The sequence below is a fragment of the Neofelis nebulosa genome, chromosome 1 (assembly GCF_028018385.1).
Source record: "Neofelis nebulosa isolate mNeoNeb1 chromosome 1, mNeoNeb1.pri, whole genome shotgun sequence".
Classification (NCBI taxonomy): Eukaryota; Metazoa; Chordata; class Mammalia; order Carnivora; family Felidae; genus Neofelis; species Neofelis nebulosa.
In genome coordinates this window covers 220,885,436-220,900,979 of record NC_080782.1, presented here as the reverse complement: position 1 = coordinate 220,900,979, position 15,544 = coordinate 220,885,436, and the positions used below count along the sequence as shown (strand labels likewise).

The 15,544-nt window shown below is 40.7% G+C and overlaps 1 long non-coding RNA gene across 2 annotated transcripts in view; it reads right to left on the bottom strand.

Moving 5' to 3' along the window:
- Positions 1-15,544, bottom strand: part of LOC131485694 (uncharacterized) — a 36,309-nt gene that overhangs the window by 10,627 nt on the left and 10,138 nt on the right. For both annotated transcript variants that reach the window (XR_009248970.1, XR_009248971.1), the window contains exon 3: positions 13,456-13,581. This is a non-coding gene — a long non-coding RNA (uncharacterized LOC131485694). The remainder of the gene's footprint in view (positions 1-13,455; positions 13,582-15,544) is intronic.

The following is a 15,544-nucleotide window of genomic DNA, read 5'->3' as shown; positions in this document are numbered from 1 at the left end:
CACAGTATGTGATCCTTAACACAACATACCCATTAATAACTATTTCTTTTAATTAAGAATTTTATTATAACAGTTTCATAATAGAAAAAGACATTGGAAATAGCATCAATGTCCATCTATAGGGCAAGGGGTAAATAAAGTTATGAGACATCCATACAATGGGATACCATGTCACTGTTAAAAAGAATGAGACAGACTTGGAAAAATTCAATGATCTATGGAATGAACAACTCAATTATAAGAATATATTTTAGGATCTCCTTTTTTGCAAAAAAAAAAAAACACACAAAACACAAAAAAACAAAAAAACAAACCAATGGGTGATTGAGAGATGCCTGGGATGAATACATAGATAGAAAGTTAGACCAATCAAATTTTTTTATTATTCATAGAAATTGGAAGCCCTGAAAAATATGAGCAAATCATCAACAGTGAATATTCCTGGTGAATGGGGCTCCTCAGCCCTCAGTCAGTGGGCTGGCTTTGAGAGGAAAGTCCCTCACTTGTTACTTTTACCTCTGTATTGTTTGAAGTTTTAGCAATGAACAAGTATTATTTTTGGTCATAAAAAAAAAAAGGGAAACTATTTATTGACTTTAAGTTTGTATTTGTTTGAACTTGTTTTCGGTCAGGCAGATGACCTAATATCCCATATTTCTGCACTTTGCAGCCTATCTCCCTGACAGCCTCTGGCACTGAATGAGCTGGAGGGGACAAAGCCTTCCTTTTTTCAAGAGTAAGCATTTAGCCCGATTCAAACTGACTCTCTTGGGCATCTTCCTGGGGCACCTTTCCAGGGCCTTGGTTTCTAAATTCGGTATACTAATGGGCTGGGACAGATTCCCTGGCTGACTTTGGAAGTTGTCAAAATCTCTCTGGTAACTTTCTGAGGCTTTTTGGTCTCTAACAAGACATGGACCTTTTTCAGTTGTAAATCAGCTTACATCAAAATTCATGTGGGAGGCCGTGCTGCTCCTGAAATCTCTCTGCTCACTCTTTTCATCTGCTGAGCTCTCGGTCCCTGGAAACTCCTGCCTCCTGGGATAATCAGAAATAGCCACCTGGGCTAATTTCCTAAGTGGCCATTCTCTTGTTTTGACCAGTAGGAGGGGCGTGATCTGTTTTCTCCGTACAGTTTGTATAGTTTGGCTTGCTGCCAGCATGGTTCTCTCAACCGAAAGAAAACCAAACACTATCGAAAATGGGAGGAAAAAAGGGAATTTGTGGGAATATTATAGATTAATCCAGTTTGCTGGGATCTGGCCTGGCCCATTTTTAGTGGGGGCTGGTTTAGAGTTAGTTTGTGGTTACATAAACTTGCCAACAATCCGGAAGAGGAAACAATACCCTCTGGTGGTAACATTATATCCTGCACCATGTACCCTAAATTTCAACCTTAGGCCAAGTTGCCTTACCTGCACTTGTACCACAGTACATGTGAACATTTTTAGTCACAGGAATCTATACTTTTTTTTAAAGCTTATTATTATTATTGTTATTTTAGTAATCTCTACACCCAATGTGGGGCTTGAACCCACAACCCTGAGATCAAGAGTTGCATGCTCTTCTGACTGAGCCGGCCAGGCAATCCCAGAAATGTATCCTTAAATCAACTCCACCTTTCCCTTGAGTAATATATAGAGATACAAACGGTAAAATTTCCATTTCCCAAGTATGCTTTTATTGCTCTAAGTTACTGTGTTCAACATCATGCAGCTCAAAATTCTTAAGTTTGTTATCATTCTATTAAGGAAAACAATTCCCATCATTCTACAAACTACAGAGCTAGAGTTGGTTTTTGACTATACCATTATTTATGGTGTTAACCATTATGCTTATTTCAGGTCCATTTCAGTTTTTTCAGAATGTGTCTATTGTGTCATATAGATTTTTGTCTCTCAGAACATATTACTACGTTCTGCTATATGTGACAACATTCAGATATAGTCATAATCCTAGGTCCCAGTTTTCTTGTTAATCTACGCACTTGAATTGTCGCAGTCAGGTCGATTGCACAGGGACATTATCACACCAGCTGCTCTGCTCTGCAATTAGCAGGCCTGGTATGGAATGTTCAGAGTAAGTTGGAGTTCCCGTGGACTCTGGACATTTGCCTTTCTGAGTCTCTGCCTTTGACTTTCCCTTTGGGAATCATGCCATAAAGGTCACTGTTTCCTGTTCCAAATACTCCTTTTAGTTTCTGTTTTGTGAGAACTCTGTATAAAGCTTTTTCCCTTGACCATTTGTCCTCCCAAGCCTGAGATTGCTTCTGAAGTGGAGAGAATTGAATAAACCCAGGATTCCTTTCTGGGAACTGGGCACTTGTCATCGAAGAGTGAAGTGTCTTTGGAGAAGCTTGTGGCACCAGGATTTGAGGTGAGAGAGGAGAAAGGGGGCTCAGCCCATTATTTAAAACCTGCATTTGCTTCTTGTCAAAATGCTCATTGGCCATCTGGTAGGTGACCAACTGTGCCAATTTGTCTGGGTTTGAGGGGTTGCCCAGGGCATGGGACTTTCAGTGTTAAAACTGGCAAAGTTCCAGGTAAACTGGAGCGGTTGATCATACCAGAATGGGTTTAGGACTGTATGAATCCTTTCTTTGCTCCTGTCTCTCTCTATGGTTAATTGTTCTTCCTTTTACCACAGATCTGCCAAGTGTTGTTTCTTATGCGTCCTAATAAAACCCATGATATCTGAAAACAATTACATATTAAGGATTTACTACGTTTCACATGTGTTAACCATGGAAAACCTTTCATTTGAGTTTAAAAATCACATAAAAAGGTGCCTGGGTGGCTCAGTTGGTTAAGGGTCCCACTCTTGATTTCGCGTCAGGTCATGATCTCAAGGTTCATGAGTTTGACCCCATGTCTGGCTCTGTGCTAACAGCGTGGAGTCTGTTTGGGATTCTTTCTCTTCCTCTCTCTCTGTCCCTCCCCAACTTGTACTTTCTCTTTCTCTCTCAAAAATAAACTGAAAAATTTTTTTCTAATAAAAAAATTAAAAAAAAAAAGAAATTACCTAAACATGAACTTGAGACAGGCATGCCTGCACCAGTCTACCATAATAATTTATCATCATTTCTAGGCACAGAGTGAAGGTTGACTGTTATGTGCCATGTTGGATGCTGGGGGAATGGGGAGCTGAATGGATAAACAGATAAATGCCACAGAGTTACCAGTGTTGGGTAAGTGGTATAGGAGGCTAAGGAACAAAGTGATTCCTGGGCTGGGACTTAATGCTGGGAGAGGCTTGAAACAGGAAGTGGCATGTGGAGAGGACTGGAGAGGAATCCAGAAGAAAAGGTAGACTCTAGATGAGAAGACTATTCCAGGCAGAAGAAAACAGCTGCCTGTAGACTCAGGAATGTGTGGGTGGGATCTGTATAGGCAAGTTGCCCTGAAGCTGAGTTTTCAAATGGGTGATCAGTTTGAGGAGGGTGTGTAGGACCATTCTAGCATTTCTGTACTGCTGCTTTTGCAATCACTCTAGACCCAGTGAGTACATCTTTACCAAACAGAGAGAGCCCTTCTTTCTCCTCCTGTCCCTCCGCCAGCTTTTGTAGGTTAGGCCGGGCATCTGTAAAGAATGACCTGACTTTCTCAGTAAATATTTGGGGTGCAAAGAACTGGAGCATTGTCAAAACTCTGTGTGACTACTCCACCCTTCCTCCTATTGAGTCCAGCGCAGAGTAGGGCGGACCACAGAGTGTGGCCAAGGAAACTATCCTTCACCCCCTTGTAAACAAGCTTTGGCACAGAGACTTGGAGCACCAGCCCCTGCGCCCCAGTTCTCAGCAAAAGCAGCGAACATTTGTAGGTGAAATGGGGCTGTTAAAGGACTACTGGTCTCCCTTACGCTGTAATGCTCATTAGTGGGTTTTCAGTGACCTTATCGTAGACTGGACGTAGCAAATTATCACAGCTCAATTTTACCAAAATGACCTTTGCCTTACACAAATCCCATTGTTCTTTATTGAAAAGAAACTCTTTCAATCTGGGCAAAGACAACGTGAAGATGTGTTGGGGAACCAGATACAACTGTCATCATAAATGGTGATGACCAAGGAAGACAGAGGCAAAAGCAGAAAGTGCCTTCAGTGAGATTTGGGAGGAGGGACACCAGGGAGGTTCTTGTACCTCTTCCACAGCTTTCCAGCTAAAAATTCCTGCTCATGTAAAGAAGAGCTTTAATCTGTAAATTCTCCTGGGAAGATTATGCCTGTCTTTACTCTCACACTAAAGAGACTGCATCAATACTTTCCCTTTGGTGAGGAATAGGTAGGGACTTCAGTGCTTAAAAAGAAGTGTCTGTAAATATGAAAAAATGCTGGCAAAAAGAAGGCTTAGCATCTTAAAATAAAATTCTTTGCATCTAAATATTTTTTTGGGAAATTTGTTATAGCTTTTACCTGAAATGGGTTGCATCACAACAGCACTCAGGAAAACTGTCTTTTATTTTCCTTGCTTTGGATTTGTAGTTCTTTAATACTATATGGTCTTCATGGTCTACCACCTCCCTTTCGTTGTTCAGTTTCCTTCCTTTGCTCTCAAACTCTTTTGTAAACTATTTTAAACTGTCCCATTTCTGCTCCTGAATTTCCCCCTTGGTTCCCAGTGGTCGTGTTTATTTATTAGCTCACAATGATTGCTTCCCTTCTCAGGTCTGGAGAAGTGTGACTGTGCTAAGGTACATGGATACAAGACATAAATATCATTGAATTGATGACTGCATCTATTAAAAATACTGGGATCATCTTTCTGCTTTCATTGTTTTATTTGAAAACATAGGTTGACAACTGATACTTCTGTACTGTAAAAAATGGGAGGGAAATTCCATTAGACAGTGTGGATTAATCAGACACACTTTTCTTTAAAAACAAAAACCCTACCTTGATAATTACTTCCTGTGCCTGTTGGTTCTTAATCATAGCTGCAGCTGAAACTCCTCTCCCCATTCTTTTAGTCTCTGGTATCTTCTTACCCACATCTCTTTGTAAATCATTATTATTTTTTTTTTTTAATTTGCAATTGGTTCTGCCCTTGGTAGTGTCAGTTAAAACACTCTCATTGGAATTAAATGCCAAGGTATGGTGTTTGCAATTAGGTTAAATGTTTCCTTGGAATGGGTCCAGTTCTTTTTTATCTTGTTTGATAAGCAATGGCTTTCAAGGTCCTGGCTTGAAGATTCTTATTTTGAATTAGGAATCCTTATCTCTACATAATTTGAACAATCCCAGACTATACAGGCATTGCGTAGGTCCACCAGATAGTTCTCCATTAGCACTGCTCAGTGTGAAAGTCTAGAGAAGAACTTAGGCACTCATGGTGGACCAGGAAGCTTAACCAAGAACATCCAAAGTATCTACTAGGGGAATATTCTAACATTTATGTCAGTTTAAATACCCCTGGCAAGTCATAGTGTTCTCTAAAAGTTCAGTCAGTCCTGGTTCATGGCTCAAAGCACTTTGTGTGTATCAGCCCATTAGCCCTCTGCATTCCTCTGAGTAAGAGAGCTGACAAGTGGAAATAACCCCATTTCCAAATGTGGACTCCAATGCACAGAAAGCTTAAATAACTGCAACGGGATCACTAATTCAAGCAGCAAAACAGTACACACATGGGACCAAGAGCGTATCACAATGTTCCATAGGGTGGGATGTAGTAACAACCTCTGCCGGTGTTCCTTTGAGGGGCAGAGACAGCATCCGTGGCAAGATAAAGCACCTCTGCCTGGACTCCTCTTTATCCCTAATGCTTGGAAGAAAACCAGCTGACTTCAGACATCATTCATGTAGGGAAGTTTTGTTTCCTGGGACATCCCCTCTCTGAGCCAATTTTCTTTCAGCCATGGCCAAGAGTATGGACGCTAGGACTAGAAAGGCCAACGTTCGAACCTTGATCCTACCAGTATGACCCTGGGCAAGTTTCTTAACCTCTCTATGACTCAGTTTCATCATCTGTAAAATGGTGATTAGTAATAGTATGTACCTCAGACAGGGTGCTGTGGGGATCAAATATGCTAATTCATGTAAAGCACTTAGAACAGAACCTGGCACATAAGTACTCAATAAATATTAGTTGTTTCTCTTGTTATTTAATATGCTTCCTTTCCTTTTCTGGGAAGCCTTTTCATTCCAGGGCTTTCGCATTCTCTTACTTCCTCTTTCCATCAAAATAGCAAAGGATCCAGTATCAGCTATTAACATTTTAGGGAGACCAGCTGGTTTGCTTATCAAGCATTGTCTCCAATTGTGGAATGAAAAACTTGATTCCCTGTTTAAGGAAGTTGGGGTACCACAAATGTTTTGAGGTAGTAGGGGAAAGTGGGAGATGAGAACGAAAAATCTCAATTAGCCTCAAAGATATCTGAAGGAACCTGCTCAAGTATTTACCAGGCCCCTTTTCTGCTAAAGAGCAGGTCTACCTACTTGACCACAACCCCTTCCTTCTTCTAAAATCCCTCTCCATCCCTATTCTGTTCCTTCCTATCTCAACACGAACAACTTTCCCTTTCCTCACCCTTAGTATTTTATCCTTCTTTCCTCTCACTTTAGACCAAGACCTTTAAATGCCAGGAATGCAGGGCCTGTTTTCACGAGTCTTCTGCTCCATCAGCCACTTCTGGCCTTGGTTCTCTTTGTCCCAACCCTGCTTTGCCATGATGGTACTATTGTGAGGACCAAAAGTGAGAAGAGTTAAGCTACGAAAGTAAAATTTGCATATACCAGTTATGCCTGATTGTCTACTGGCATAATAATATAGAGTTTGTGTTATTAAATATATAAAACATTAATTTTATTTTTTATTTTTTAATTTACATTTATTTATTTTTGATAGAGAAAGACAGAACACAAGTGGGGGAGGGGCAGAGAGAGAGGGAGACACAGAATCCGAAGCAGGCTCCAGGCTCTGAGCCGATGTGGGGCTCGAACCCACGAACTGCAAGATCATGACCTGAGCCGAAGTCGGAGCTTAACCAACTGAGCCACCCAGGTGCCCCTAAAACATTAACTTTATTAATCTCTATTCTGAAATAACAAAACTGTTCACATATGCTTGGCGTTCTTAATTAGTCGCTGTTTGTAGCCTTATCATTTGATCACAGCCTTGTCCACGGCATTTTTCCTGCCAGGCATGTGTAATTAAATACATGAAATTCAACTCCTAACCCTTTGCTACATGGGGGAGACTAAGGCTGAGGAATGGAGAGGAGAAGGGACCCCAGGGGAGGGTAGATGTGAGACAAAGAACTCCCAGAAGCCAGGGATAACTTTCCCCCAGGCCTTTCCCTCAATGTCACCACCCAGAGGTAATATCTGAAAACCACAAGCCTTAAAAATTAATGAATCTCAGATTTAACCTCTAGTCATCCTTGAATGATGATCTACATTTCAGAGCCTTTTTCTTAACATAAATAGAAATTACAGTTCACATCACACGTTTAAATGACTTAAGCAACTTAACAAAAGCCCTGGTCAGTTCTTAGAACACTAGGCAAATTCGAGGTGGTTAATTTCTTAGTCAAAGTTTTCTCACCTGCTTTTTATGTCCTTTGTTTAAAATAATATTATTTGTATTAGTATATGAAATACACAGGCACTTAAATTTTTTACTCACTATCTCACCAATGTCCTATTATTCATGTTTTAAAAGATTCTGTGTATATTCACAGTAGCTCCAAATAATGGATTTTTAAAGTTTATTTATTTATTTTGAGAGAGACAGTGGGAGTGAGCAAGGGACAGGGAGAGACAGAGAGAGGGAGAGAGAGAATCCCAAGCAGGCTCCACACTGTCAGTGCAGAGCCCAATGTAGGGCTCAAACCTACAAACTGGGAGATCATGGCTGGAGCTGAAACTAAGAGTCAGACACTTAGCCTACTGAGCCACCCAGGTGCCCCCCAAATAACAGATTTTTATTTCCTTGAAGCTGGTCTCTTGTTAACTGTTTCCCATGACACTGTCGGTCATAAACCCTTCAAATAAAATCAAGATCACACTTGTTGGCATAGACACCAAGCGTTAAAAGGAACGCCTTCAGCAGGCCCAACTTTAAATGTTGCCTCTGGTTATTCTAGCACAAGTGGGAAGTACGCCTGACCTCACTATAATCAGTTTAGGACATACAGTGTTGTTGTTGTTTAAGATTTTATTTTTCAAGCACTCTCCATACCCATCATGGGGCCAGAACCCACAACCCTGAGATCAAGAGTCACATGCTCCACTGACTGAGTTAGCCAGGTGCCCCTAGGAAATATAGCTTTTATTTTTGGTCCAATAACGCAATGGTTTCCAAACTATGTTCCATAAAAACTTTAGATCAGTGAGGGATTTTTGAACATCTTAGAAAAAAAGGGCATATCGCAGAATATGCTTTTGATTTGTGTCCCAGTTCATCTTTTCCAATCACCACCCCATGACCAGTTACTACTCTATGAGCAATTAAGTAGAAATCTTGCTTATGTTTGGACAAATAGGTTATGATTCACATTTTATAAGTCAGGTCATACTTTATACGTATGCTATTTATCAAGTATGTATTATATGCCAGCATTGACTTGGATTATTCACATTAGTCTTAACAACTCTGTGACATAGGTCCCCTTATTATCCCCTTCAACAGATGAAGAAGCAGAGACTTAGGAGATGAGGAAACTTGCTCAAAGTCTCAGAGAAAAAGAAATCAGGTCAAGCCTGAAACCCTAGCATTTAGCTCTCAAGTCCATGCTCTTTAAACACCCTGCTCTGTTACCTCCTTAATAGAGGCAATTGCTGCAGAGTAATCTTCTACAAATCAAGCTTTCCCTTTGTATGGTATGTTTGGCCCTCCTCTCCAACATACTCCCCTTGATGAACGTATGAATTATAAGCTTGGCATTTGTGTGAATCATCTACCAAGGGGTACCCTTGTGTAAGAGAGTCCCAGGGCTGTTTTCCATGCAGTTAGTTGAGAGTCTATCTATGTTCCCAAGTTCCACAGGCCAGGAGAATGGCAAAGACTCTGTTATCCGATGACCTTTCTTATGGCACAACCTCCTCCCAAAGGTCAGCATTGCTCAGGGAGGGGAACTGCAGGCCTTCCATACCCCCAGCTCTTTCAGTTCCTGGGCATGCTGTTTTTGGAGACTGCCCCCTCATGGCTGCTTACAGGTCTGCAGGGGCCTTCATGAGGAGGCCATTTCTCCATTTCTTGGAGGGATCAACGGATTACTGTTCTCTTATTATTCCATTTTGTCAGTGTCTGAGTTGCCGTGGAGGGATACAGGTTTTGCTGTGGGTGACCTGACCAAATCCTTCAATAGCAACAAATGGTTCTCTGGAACTCACCACTGCCACACTGAAGCTTGCAAGCAAGGCCACACTGACTGCATTCCCAAATCTCCTCCACCCCTCATTCCCCCACAAGTCTATCCATTATGAGGACTGCTCAGTGGCCCAAGAAACCCATAACGAAGTCTATGTCAAATAGATAGAGCCATTGCCTCTCAGGATTGCTACTCCATGGACAGGGTGTATCAAAGGGTGTAACTGCCCATTTATCTCTCAATCTTTTCCAATAGACTAGAAGCTCCTTAAGGGCAGTTACAGTTAATCATACATTGTTATAAGTAATGTGATGGCCTTTCTGAGCACTAAGGGGGCACCTGCAAATGGCCTTGATCTTTCCATTTTCTCTTTTGGTCAGGCATATTCCATCTCATTGTGACCTCTGACCAACCTCATTAGGCTCTTCAGGGTCTGGGCTAAAGTTCCGTTTATAAAAGACAAGTGGAAAATGCCACACCCTTTGATAATGAAACCAGCCCACTTCAGAAGCAAAAGTAATACTGAGAGAAAACATGTTTTGCAGCTTGGGTCAGCTTTCTTCCTTTCTTTTTTTCAAATGAATTACTTGAAGCTTTGAAGCACTGGAAAACACGAATGTCTGCATTATCAAGGCCCTTATCCAGTCAATTCAAAATATTTATCCTGAATTGCAAATTCACTTTCTAGGCTTCAGTGGGTGCACTGCAGTGTTTACAGTTAAAGATGTCTCAGAACAATTATTTTGTCATGCACCTTAACTCTGAACATGTTGATGAAACAAACTACCTTGTAGTTCTTTCTAAATGTTCTAGACCCAGGAGGACATTCATATTTCCAATGGATCTTAACTTGGAACACCCCTGCTGCTCCATCACACCCTCTACAGGCTTCCTAGAATAACCATGGCTTAGACCTGCTTCACTTCCCTGAAGGCAACATTTTGCCCTCCATCCTACTGCTTCAAAAATGTATTAAATTAAAGGTCTTCACATTCTTGATTCACAATTCAGTCAATTCTTTTGCTCCACAAAACACCCTGATATTTGTAACAAACACCCTGAGTGTCTTGGCCCTTTGTTGGCCTGACCCAATAATGACTCAGATACCCCAAAAATCCTCTTGGTTAGAAGAGTGAATATAATTAGAACCTGATAGATTCTAGACACTATGCTAGGTATTTTCATTTATATTATTTCATTTAACTCTCAAAATAATATTACAAGGCAGGTAGAGCAGTAGTTGGTACATAGTGGGCACTCATAAAACACTTGGTGAATAAGTGAAGAAATTACAATTCCTATCTTACAGTCTAGAAAACCACAGATGAAACAGATCATATCATTTTCTTGAGACCACTTGGCCAAGCAGGTCTGTCTCTTCCCTGGCCATGCCCTCTGTACCACGTGACTTTGGGCCTGTAAGTGTTAAATACACTCTCTGAGAAGGCTTATGCTGCGTCACCACTTGACGCCCTAAGGATTTTCTAAATCATTGTAATCAACACTTACTAAGCCCCCTCAAGTACTCAAAATCCTTTAATCCTCAAATGTGAAAACAAAAAGTAAGGCTTTATCTTTATGTCCGTGTTAGATAAAAGTTTCTCTTGAACCTCATTGGTCTTGGATATCAATTATCCAAAGAAGTGTAGAGAAATTCTCAGGAAAATTCACAGGGCAAAATTAATTTTAATGGCTTTAATTTACACAAGAGCCATGAAGTAACACTAGCTTCTTGACACAGTCTTTGCCACATCGCCCTTTGTCTGCCCTGATGAGCTCCAACTCCTTTCCATGCTTTGGGTTCCCTCTCTCTCCCTTCTGCTCCCCAGCGTGCTCCTCTGCGTCCTGAGACTTCCACGGCTCCCTCCCACCTCTCAGCTTATTCCTATCTGTGAGCCATTATTTATGATGATCCATCCTGCACCCTAAAGACTTCTGTGTCTCCTAGGACTTTGTGTATGTGGTGTGTGTGTGTGGGGGGGGGGGGGGGTGTTTCCCCATGACTTATTAAAAGTAAGGCCATTCTTATTTCACATACAGTCTGCCTCCTCTTCCAATAGTGGACAATTGCTTTAGTGGACATTTGTGGCACTGGCTATATAGTCCTTAGTATTATCTTCCCAATTGGATTGGACATTTTTTGCCCTGTCTTTTTTTTTTTTTAATTTAAATCCAAGTTAGTTAAGATATAGTCTAATAATGATTTCAGGAATAGAATTTAGTGATTCATCACTTACATATAACACCCAGTGCTCATCGCAAGTGTCCTCCTTAACGCCCCTTGCCCATTTAGTCCACCCCCCACCCGACCACTCCAGCAGGCCTCAGTTTGTTCTCTGTATTTAAGAGTCTCTTATGGTTTGTCTCCCTCTTTGTTTTTGTATTATGTTTGCTTCCCTTCCCTTATGTTCATCTGTTTTGTATTTTAAATTCCACAAATGAGTGAAATCATATGATATTTGTATTTCTCTGACTGACTTACTTAGCGTAATACTTTCTAATTCTATCTATGTTGTTGCAAATGGCAAGATTTCATTCTGTCCCATCTAAGATACTCCTAAACCTGTCTTAATTGTTCCTGGGTGTAAGAAGTAGGTGGTGAAAGTTCTAAGTACTCTTGATAAGCCACTCTCATTCCCTTCTGGGCACCAAATAGAAGAGGAGCTTCTGAATTTCTACAAAAAAAGAATAATCATCCTGGGAATAGCAATGTATACAGTTCTCTTTGTATCCTTGAACTGGACTTTGGGCCATGTTCCTCAAATTCATCAAGCTCAAAGATGAACTCCCCATTTCTCCAGACCTGTTCCTTCTCATGTCTTTTTCATCTAAATTGATGATACTACCTTCCCCACATCACCACCTAATTTAATCATTTAACTCTTCTCCATCCCCCTACCCACACTTCCCTCTCATCTAAATTCAGTTAGTCAGCCCTTGTTATTTATCTACTAAATATATTTGAAGTTGTCTACTCCTTTTCATTCCCCACTCTTCCTATCTTGTTTCAGACCCACATTACTGCTTCCCGGGACTGTTGCAATATTTCTTTACCTGGTTTCCTTCCTCCTGTCTCTCCCAACTCCCCTCCAACCCATTTGCTACATGATTGTGTTGCTCTCTTGCTTAAAAAGCACTCAGTGACCTCTTACAAAACCAAGTCAAATTTTATTGATTTCTAGCTTAATTGAATCTAATCAGAAAAAATTTATAAAATCTCTAAGATCTCTTGTTAAGATTTTCTTTGTAGCTAAATACATGACCCATATTAGTAGATGCTTCATCAAAATAGAAAAGAATATATGGTGCTTGTTTCTATCTCACAAAAAGAAAGGTCTATATTCACCATTTGTAGTGTCCATATCCTAACATGTTTCTACTAAATTGAGCTTGATTAAATTTTTCCATAGAATGTTATTTTGTGTTTATTTGATATTTGGAATTTAAAAATCTACTTACCAATGGCTATATTATAATGGTGTTTTGTCAGTTTCCTTATGTTTCTAGTTTGTTGGGGTTTGTTTTTGTTTTTATAATTGGAAGATATAATTAGTGTACTCATTTTTGCAGTTGGGAAAACATTTTTGTTGAAACAACTTTTACCATTTTTTTTTTATGTCTTGGAAATAAAAATGTCTTTCATGATATGACTTTCCTTTAACCCTCCAGACTTTTCTTCTGCTATTCCCTACTTTTCTCTTTACATTCTAGTAATACAGCCTGCTTCTGGTACTTCAGCTCCTTCAAATACACTTGTAATTTTGCTCTTCCTCACATTCCTGTGTAACTATGACTTGACCTTTATGTCTGAGCTCAGCTGTTATATCTTGAACCTCTTTGTAAACCCATAACACCTGTGCTTACCTGTCTTCTCCCTTTCCACCTTATGTTACCTGTGTACATGTCTGTGTTTCTCACTAGACTGTAAGTCCCTGAGAACATGGGCCAGATCATCATTTGTTTTGCTCCTACACAAGGCCTGAAACATGATAGGTTGCTTAATTTTCTTGTACTGTACCCAGCCAAACTGATCTCCCAATGGTCATCACACTTGGAAGCCTTGTCCCATTCCACCCCATCTTCCTGATGTCCAACATGATTGATCAACCTGGGTTTCCGTCATCCCTTCACTTCCCCCTGGCTCTTTACCTCTTCACCAGGAGGTAGCTTCTCTTCCAGGTTCTTTTGCCACATCTTCCAAGAGTAACCACCTCAGGGTTTGTGCTGTCTTGCCTCAGAAGTGGTTTCTTGCCGTTCAGCATCACCCCCTAGAGACTGAGTGGGAGAGAAACGGGTCCATTAGACATGAGGCCATTCAAAACTTTTTGTTCTGAATCTATGCTCTTGAAGCTACTTTTGGATCGTAGCTGGACTAACCACATTGAAAAGTAGTTGATCCGTAAACCCGAACATCTATGATCACTCAGGAGTTATATTTTTCATTATAACTGCATTAATTTGCATTCCATTTTAATTAATTCACTTCTTGAAGAATTCACTTGTATAACCATTACTGTTTTATTCAAATTCCTTAAGTTGCAAGAAATAAAACTCAATCAAACTAGCTTGTGTAATGGAGCAGGGGTAGGATCCTTTCGATGCAGCAATAAGGGAGACAGAGATCATGGGAATTTATGAACAGAGCACAGGATAAAGCTGACTGAACCTTTTGGGAATTGAACCTGGAAAACTGTCAGGAACTGGGCTGCTAGGGACTGACACTCACTCCCCTTCCTCTCTCATGGGCCACATGTACTCTTCTTTCCCACTACCCTTTTCTTTCCCTGTACTCTGCATACCTTTCCTTTTCCTCACAGCGTCTACATATCCTTACCGCCTTATAAATCTGGCTTACACAATTTATCATGGCCTCTTTGGCTTTTCTCTGTGTTAATTTCATATTCTCTCTCTCCTTAATTTTTCACAAAGAGAGTTGATGCCAGGTTATCTTTTCAAGCTGTGGATAAATGTATCTGTAATCAGTCAACTTTCCTCCATCTCTACGACTACTATTGGTCAAATGACTACCATTTCTCACCTGAATTACTACGATGATTTTACTACCACTGTCTTCCTCCCCTCCCAATCCATTTTCCATACACTTCAGAGAATTCCCATTGCTTACACGATAAAGTACAGATATTTTAACATTCTTTTTTTTTTTAACGTTTATTTATTTTTGAGACAGAGAGAGACAGAGCATGAACAGGGGAGGGTCAGAGAGAGGGAGACACAGAATATGAAACAGGCTCCAGGCTCTGAGCCATCAGCACAGAGCCTGACGCGGGGCTCGAACTCACGGACCGCGAGATCGTGACCTGAGCCGAAGTCAGACGCTTAACCGACTGAGCCACCCAGGCGCCCCTTAACATTCTTATAATACACTTCATGTTGTAGCCTCATGACCTGGTCCCTAGGTACCTCACCAGCCTCATTTCTTACTTCTCAATCTTGTACTCTACCTCCCATCATACTGAAATTATTTAAGTTGCTTAAAATATGCTATGTTTTCTCTCACCTCTGGTTATATGCTGTTTCTTCATTAGGAAAGCTCTTCCTCTTCTAGAACTGGACTTCTCTTACTTAGTCTTCAGCTCTCAGCTTAAACATCACTTCTTCCAGGAAGTCTTCCTTGATCAGGTTACTTGACTATGCTGTTATATGCTCCCATAGCACTGCACTTTCCCTATCTTAGCAAAATAACTTATGTTTGCCTATTTAATTGTCAGTCTTTCTAGGTAGAGTGTAAGCTTGAGGGTAGCAAGGAAGGTGTCTGTTTTGCTCACCATTATATCCCTGGCACATAACAGTCACTTCATAAATATTTGATAAAGGGCACCTGGCTGTCTCAGTCACTTAAGCATCTGACTTCCACTCAGGTCATGATCTTATGGTTCACGAGTTCATGTCCTACATCAGGTGAACACAAGCCCCACTTTGGGTGAACATGAGCCCCACTTCTCTCTCTCCCTCTCTCTGCTCCTCGTGGGATTCTCTCTCTCCCTCTCTCTCTGCCTCTTGCTCACTTGTGCCCTCTGTCTCTCAAAAAAAAAAAAAGATGACAAATGAGTGTGGCCCAACCTTAGGTCACTGATACTATTAGATATTGGGAGCAGGGGCAGTTCATGACTTTGTTGGATGTACCTTTGTTCTACTTGATATATCTTAAGCAGATCTGTTAGAAGAGAAGCTTCCCTTCGTAGGGGCTGTAATCCTGATAGACAACATGATTGAAATG